The sequence below is a fragment of the Carcharodon carcharias genome, chromosome 12 (genome assembly GCF_017639515.1).
Source record: "Carcharodon carcharias isolate sCarCar2 chromosome 12, sCarCar2.pri, whole genome shotgun sequence".
Lineage (NCBI taxonomy): Eukaryota > Metazoa > Chordata > Chondrichthyes > Lamniformes > Lamnidae > Carcharodon > Carcharodon carcharias.
Genome location: NC_054478.1, coordinates 55247468 through 55255811, shown reverse-complemented (window position 1 = coordinate 55255811; position 8344 = coordinate 55247468).

Sequence of the window (8344 nt, the reverse complement as noted above, 5' to 3'; positions counted from 1 at the left end):
AAGGGCATTAAAGCACAAGGAAGAAAATTTTATGTTTGAAGCGTTAGGAGACGAAGCCAATATGGGTCAATGATGCCAAGAATGATGAATAACTGGGTTAGAATATAGATAGCAGAGTTGTGGATGAGCTGAAGAATTTAGAGGATTGAAAACTAGACACAAGAACATTGGAATTGTATTGAGGGGAAAAAATCTTCATGATTGATGAATACATGACATGTTAATAATATCTGAAGATTTAATCAAAATGACAATAATGAAAGGTGATAAATTAGTGATTCACTCATTGCTGTAAGAAAAATTGCAAAAGAGTTGTGGAATGCAAACCATCTGGCCTAAACAATTACTGAAGTTAATGAGACAATTAAAATGCAGGTAAAATGATAAACCAAACAAAAAATAATAATTATCTACCAAACTTTAACCCTGAGGTGAGCCCCCGACCACAAAGCTATGCCGTTGCAAAGACTGCCTGCTCCACCTCCAACAGTGCCTATGCATCATCTTATCTGCTGTTGAAAAGTTAATCCGTGTCTTTGCTGCCTCCAGCCTTGACTATTCCAATATTCTACTGCCTGACCTCCCATTTTCCACCCTCTATAAACTGGAGCTCATCCAAAACTCTCCTGCCCATATTCTAACTCACACCAAGTCCCATTCACCTATCTTTCCTTTATCTGCTGACCTTCATTGGTTCCTGGTCCAGCAATGCCTCAATTTTAAAATTCTCATCCTTGTTTTCAAAGCCCTCCATGGCCTCCGCTCTCCCTTTCTCTGAAATCTCATTCAGCCGTACAACCCTCCAAGATCTTTACTCCTCTAATTCTGGCCTTTTGTGCAACCCCTATTTTAATTGCTCCACCATTGGTGTTCAGCTGCCTAGGTCTTAAGTTCTGGAATTACCACACTAAACCTCTCTACCTCTCTGCTTCTCTCTCCTTCTGTAAGGCACTTGTTAAAACCTACTTCTTTGACCAAGCTTCTAGTCATCTGGCTTTTTCGCTCTTCATGTGCTTCAGTGTCAAATTTTATTTGATAACACTCCTGTGAAGCATCTTGGGATGTTTTAATTTGTTAAAGGCACAACGTAGATGTAAGTTGTCGATTTTCATTTTAAAGAAGTGAACTCCTGCAACTAAGTCACTCTCATAATGCTGTATCTATTTCACATGGGAAAGCAGCACCATCAAATGAGAAAGTGTGAAGATAGCTGCCGAGTCCAGCATGGAATATATTTAAGCGTTTTAAAAAGTAGATTTGATGTACTTGTGCTGATCAGTTATGCAGCTGTAAAAGCATAGCCTTCCTCCTGACCTTGAAAAGCAGTGTACTGCAAAATTAGGTGCATGAGACAGTCCACCCAATTTCACAATGTGCACTCTGGACTATGTAACGCTAATACAAAATGATGTGTTGTGTGGCACATTCATATGGCTTTTATTTACATTTTGAAAAGCTTATTGAACTTGGCGAAATCAAGTGGAACACACATTGCCTGTCGAATTGGCTCTAGTGCTGGTGCCACAGAAGCCCTGAAGGCATAAATGGTGCAGGTCATGCTGTTGGCCCCTTCTGGCCTATCTTACATGCCTGCCTGCTCATGTTGAGCAGGGTGCTAGCACAGGCATACCATGTGTTTGCTAGGAATCTGAGGTGAGGTCTAATAATAATGTTAATTAACCATTTGGACCCCCCTTCACCAGTGACCACATGAAGTTTCAAGAAGAATAGGAAACTAGGTATAGGTGGAGGGGTAGCACTATTCTTCAAAGAGGGCATTGGTTCAGGAGGGCAGGATATAGAATCAGTTTGGGTGGACGTAAAGAATAGTAGGGGAAAAAGTCATTAGTGGGAGTGGTCTACAGGCCCCCTAAAAGCAGCCACTGTGTAGGACAAAGTATTCAAGAGAAAATATTGTGTGCTTGTGATAAAGGGACAGCAATAATCATGGGTGATTTTAATCTACATATAAACTGGAAAAATCAGATTAGCAGTAGTAGCCTGGATGAGGAGTTCTTAGAATGCTTTCAAGATAGTTTCTTAGAGCAGCATGTTCTGGAACCAACCAGAGAGCAGGTTATTTTAGACTTGGTATAGTGTAACGTGACAGGCTTAATTAATGACCTCAGAGTAAATGCACTGCTAGGTAGCAGCGACTACAATATGATTGAATTTTACATCTAGTTTGAAAGGGTGAAGTGTGGGTCTTAGACTAGTATCTTAAACTTAAATAAGGGCAACTATGTGGGTATGAAAGCTGAGCTAGCTGAAGTGAATTGGGAAACAAGGCCAGAGGATAGAGAAGCAGTGGCAGACATTTAAGGGGATATTTCAGAGTATTCAGAATAAGTACATTCCTACCATAAAGAAAAATTCTAAGGGGAGGACCCACCATCCATGGTTAACTAAAGAAGTTAAGGAAAACATCAAATGAAAGGCAAAAGCATACAAATCCACAAAGATGAGTGGTGGGACAGATGATTGGACAGAATATAAAGAACTGCAGAGAATGGCTAAAAGGTTAATCAGGAGAAAGAAATTAGAGTATGAGAGGAAGCTAGCTAGAAATGTAAAAATCGATAGCAAGAGTTTCTACAGGTAGTTAAAAAGGAAAATAGTAAGTAAAGTGAGTTAGTCCTCTAGAGAGTGACAGTGGGGAATTAATAGTAGACAATAAGGAAATGGTGGAAGAAATTAACAAATATTCTGCTTCTGTGTTTACTATAGAGAATACAAAAACATACCAGTAATAGCTGCAAATCAGGAGGTGAATGGGAGAAAGGAACTTGGTGAAATTGAAATCACCAGGGAAATAGTACCGAGCAAATTGATGGAGCTGCAGGCTGGAAAGTCTCCGGGTCCCAATGGATTACATCTTAGTGTCTTAAAAGAGGTAGTCAATGTGCTGGTGTTAATTTTCCAAAATTCGCTAGATTCTGGAAAGGTTCCATTAGATTGGAATGTAGCAAACATAACCCTTCTATTCAAGAAGGAAGGGAGGTAGAAAACAGGAAATTATAGGCTAGTTAGCTTGAGGTCTGTCGTGGGGAAGTTGTTATAATCAATTATTGAGGAGTTTTGGCTGGGCACTCAGAAGAGCTCAAGGCAATCGGGAAGAGTCAGTATGGTTTTGTGAAAGAAAAATCATGTTCAATTTATTGGAGTTTTTTGAAGGGGTAACATCTGCAATGGATAAAGGGGAGTCTATAGACATGTTGTACTCGGATTTCCAGAAGGTATTTGATAAGGTGCATCAAAGGTTATTACAGAAAATAAAAGCGCATGATGTAGGAGGTAACATACTAGCATGGATAAAAGATTGGCTGGCTGGCAGAAAACAGAGAGTATGCATAAATGGGTCTTTTTCTGATTAGCAGGATGTGACGAGTGGAGTCTCACAGAGGTCTCTACTGGGGCCTCAGCTTTTTACGATTTATATCAATGACTTAGATGAGGGGAGTGAAGACATGGTAGCTAAGTTTGCAGATGACACAAAGATAGGTAGGAAAGTATGTTGTGAAGAGGACATGAGGAGGTTGCAGATGGAAATAGGTTGAGTGAGTGGGCAAAGATCTGGCTAATGGAGTTAATGTGGGAAAATGTGAAGTTGTTCACTTTGGCAGGAAGAACAAAAAGTAGAGTATTACTTAAATGGAGAATGGCTGCATAATTCAGTGTTGCAGAGGGATCTAGGTGTTCTAGTACATGAGTCACAAAAAGTTAGTATGCAGATACAGCAAGTAATTATGAAGGCTAATGGATGTTACCTTTATTATGAGAGGAATTGAACATAAAAATAAGGATGTTATGCTTTAGTTATACAGGGCATTGGTGAGACCACACCTCAAATACTGTGTGCAGTTTTGGTCTCCTTATTTAAGGAAGGATGTAAATGCATTGGAGGCGGTTCAAAGGAGATTTACTAGATTGATACCTGGAATGAGTGGGTTGTCTTATGAGAAAAGGTTGGACAGACTGAGCTTGTTTCCACTGGAGTTTAGATGAGTGAGGGGTGATTTGATTGAAGTATACAAGATCCTGAATGGCCTTGACGAGATAGTCGTTGAAAAGATGTTTCCTTGTGTGGGTGAGTCCAGAACTAGGGGGCACCTAATTTTAAAATTAGGGGTCGCCCTTTTAGGGTGGAGCTGAGGAGAAATTTTTTCTCTCAGAGGATTGTGTGATTTTGGAACTCTCTGCCTCAGAAAGTGGTGGAGGCGGGGTCATTTAATACTTTTAAGGTAGAGGTAGATAGATTCTTGTTAGGTAAGGGAATCAAAGGTTATCGGGGTTAGATGGGAATGTGGAAATCGAAACACAAGAAGATCAGCCATGATCTTATTGAATAGCAGAGCAGGCTTCAGGGGCCGAATGGTCTACTTCTGTACCTATTTCTTATGTTCTTAGGACAGTGGGTACAAATGATACGCATGAAGCCATCATGGATCATAAGATCATAAGAAATAAGAACTGGAAAAGACTATTGACCCATTGAGGTTTCTCCACCGTTTGATAAGATCATGGCTGATGGCCTTAACTCCACTTTCCTGTCCACCCCCCACAACTCCCTAAACCCTTAACTCTCTTGTCAATCAAAACTCTATCTAACTCAGCCATGAATATATTCAATGATCCAGTTTCCACTGCTCTTTATGGAATAGAATTCCAAAGGCTAATGGCCCTCTGAAAAATAACTTCTTCCTCATCTTTATCTTAAAATACCTTATTTTTAAAATGTGCTGCCTAGTTCTAGATTCCCTTACAAGAGGAACCATCCTCTTAGCATCTATCCTGTCAAGCCCCCTCAGAATCTTATATATTTCAATAAGATCACTTCTCATTCTTCAAAACTCCAATGAGTATAAGCCCAACCTGTTCAACCTTTCCTTATGACACAACCCCTTCATCCCATGGGTTAGTTGAGTGAACATTCTCTGAACTCCAATTATATCCTTTCTTAAGTAAGGAGACCAAAACTGTATGCAGCCCTTCAGATGTGGTCTAACTAACTGTACCACTGCAGCAATACTTACCTACTTTTATACTTGATTCCCCTTGCAATAAATGACAACATTCCATTTACCTTCCTAATCACTTGCTGTACCTGCATGCCAAATTTTATGATTCGTGTATCAGGACATCCCGATCCCTATGTACCATAGAGTCTCTCTTCATTCAGATAATGCACTGCTTTTCTGTTCTTTCTGCCAAAGTGGACAACTTCACATTTTCTCACATTATACCCCTTCTGCCAAATTTTTGCCCACTCACTCAACTTATCTATATCCCTTTGTAGACTCTTTGTACCCACTTCATAACTTGCTTTCCTATCTATTTTTGTATCATTGGAAAATTTGACTTCAATACATTCTGTCCCTTCATAGAAGTCATTAATATAGATGGTAAATTGTTGAAGCCACTGCGGCACTCCACTAGTGACAGTTTGTCACCTGAGCATGATCCATTTATCCTGACCCTCTGCTTCCTATTGATTAGCTAATCTTCTATCCATGCTAATAAAACATCCCCAACAACCCCAATACTATGAGCTCTTGTCTTTTATGTGGCACCTTATCAAATATACTACATCTGCTAGTTCCCCTTTATCCACATTGCTTGTTACATCCATAAAGGACTGTAACAAATCTGTCAAACATGATTTCTCTTTCACAAAACCATGTTGACTCTGCCTGTTTGTAGTTTGATTTTAAGTATCCTGCTGCTACCTCCTTAATAATAATTCTAGCATTTTTCCAATGATAGATGTTAGGCTAACTGGCCTATGGTTACTTGTTTTCTGTCTCCCTCCTTCCTTGAATAGTGGTGTTACATTTGTGGTTTTCCAATCCACTAGGATCTTTCCAAATTCCATGGATTTTTGAAAGTTTACAGCCAATGCATCTATTATCTCTGCAGAAACTCTCTTTAGGACCCTAGGCTGCTGGCCATCAAGTCTTTAATTATTTGCCTTTAGTCCCATTAGCTATCCTAGTACTTTTTTCTAGTGTTTGTGATTGTTTTAAGTCCTTCCCTCCCTTTTGCCTCTTCATTTTCTACTACTGGAACAGACAATTGCCAAGCTGAGGCAATGCTTCTGATACCTGAACCATTTGGAATAGCCCTGCATTACTTGCCTAATTTATGCTGGTCTGTTGAGTCCTCCACAACATCACCATCATGACGGTGCAGCCATTGCCACCAATAATCTGGAGGCCACCATAAAAGGAGAAGAAAGAAGAGAAAAAAAGAGGCATGGAGGAGGCACCCAGGGCACCTTTGCTCTAGACAGGTTGTCTGAAAGTGCCTGCTCAGACTCGTCTTTACATAGGAAAACTTCCCTTTCCCACCATGACTCCATTCTTCTCCACCTCACAATCCTTATGGGATATCGTATTGCAGCGTTCCCTTAGCCAAGATGCTGCAATAAAAGCCATCAGCATTAACAGTACCATTAACATTTTTATCCAAAAACACATCCACATATACAAACAGAAATTAACTATTAACCTCTTGCATTCCCTAATGCTCATCTTGCGAGTGCCTTTGCCTGTCTAAATGTTCTTAAGCAGTGCTCTGCCAGTGATTGCAGCATGACTGGGGATGGCCTTACCAGATGCCCTCGAGCAGCTCTGGGGCCTGAAAGCAGCAACAGTCTTGACTTGCTGGCTGAGAGACAACCGAAAGGGCAGTAGTGTTGGAATGGTTGAAGCATGAATGCTGTCATCCTGAGAGAGGAGAACAGGTTTGTGCTTCACGGAGCCACTACTCCCCCTACAGCAATCCTCATAATCTGCTGGAGGACAGATTACTGGACTGCCATGAGAGCATACAAGCTCCTTTGGTCAATGAGATCTACAGCCATGACCACAGTAGCCTGAGCCTGCATGGCAACAAGAATGGATCACATGATCTTTACTGCAGCACTGAAACATTGGATGGGTTCTGCCTGAGGTTTAATGGAAGCTGAGATAGTGACAACCAGACACTGCATCATGAGTGAGTCCACAGGTGCTGCCATAGAGTTAGCCACCACTTTCATGTTGGAAAGGATGTGCTCCAAGCTCAGCATGATGATATATACCACATTGGAGCTGGAATCCTCCATCCTCCTTGACAGTGACAGGATCCAGTCTGACAGACCTGCCAATGAAGCAAGCATCTTAGCCTGCAAGTTCATCAGGATTCTCCTGTATGCTGCCCCATCGAAATTTTCATCTGAATCCTGTTAACAGAACTTGACTGTGACCCTGCGTCCTCAGCTGAGCTGGTACATGAACTATTCTTTCCCTCAACTGGTTACAGCCCACTCATGCCTGGTGACTCACCACATGAGGATCTTGACTATACTAGTCTCTAAAGTTCACACAGTGCCAGTATTTGAGCTGATAGCTGTGGGTATCAGATCGCGTGACAGTGCTTCCTCATCAATGGTGTGTTGTTCTTGACCTTCCTCCTAGGCAGACTGGGCAGCTGGCAGTTTTGTGTATCTGAAAGCATGAAATCAGAAGGCAAGAGTTGGGGTCAGTGAGGGAGGAATGGACTGTGAAACAAATGGCTTATGGCCACACCATTTGCAGAATGAGATAGCAGCACAAGTCCTAGGTGGTAACTGAGAAGGGGCTTAAGGCAGTAACATTCCATTATCCTGAATGGCATCGATGATGCCAGATGCTACGCGCTCTATTGCAGCTGGCCCCGTGATGTGCAGCACCATTTCCTCCATCAGGCTCAGGCCCAATCAGTTTGGCTAACTACTGTGCTGGAACTTCATCTGCAGAAGACAGGGCAGATGGTCAAAGAACAAAGAAAAGTACAGCACAGGAACAGGAACTTCGGCCCTCCAAGCCTGCGCGGATCATATTGCCCGTCAACTAAAACATTTTGCACTTCCGGGGTCCGTATCCCTCTATTCACATCCTATTCATGTATTTATCAAGCTGCCTCTTAAACACCACTATCATACCTGCTTCCACCACCTCCTCTGGCAGCGAATTCCAGACACTCACTACCCTCTGCGTAAAAAACTTGCACCGCACATCTCCTCTATAGTTTTCTCCTCTCACCTTAAATCTATGTCTTCTAGTAATTGACTCTTCCACTCTAGCAAAAAGCTTCTGACTATCTACTTTGTCCATGCCACTCATAATTTTGTAAACTTCTATCAAGTCGCCCCTCAATCTCCGTTGCTCTAGTGAGAACAATCCGAGTTTCTCCAACCTCTCCTCATAGCTAATAACCTCCAGACCAGGCAGCATCCTGGTAAACCTCCTCTGCACCCTCTCCAATGCCTCCATATCCTTCTGGTAATGTGGTGACCAGAATTGCACACAATATTCCAAGTGTG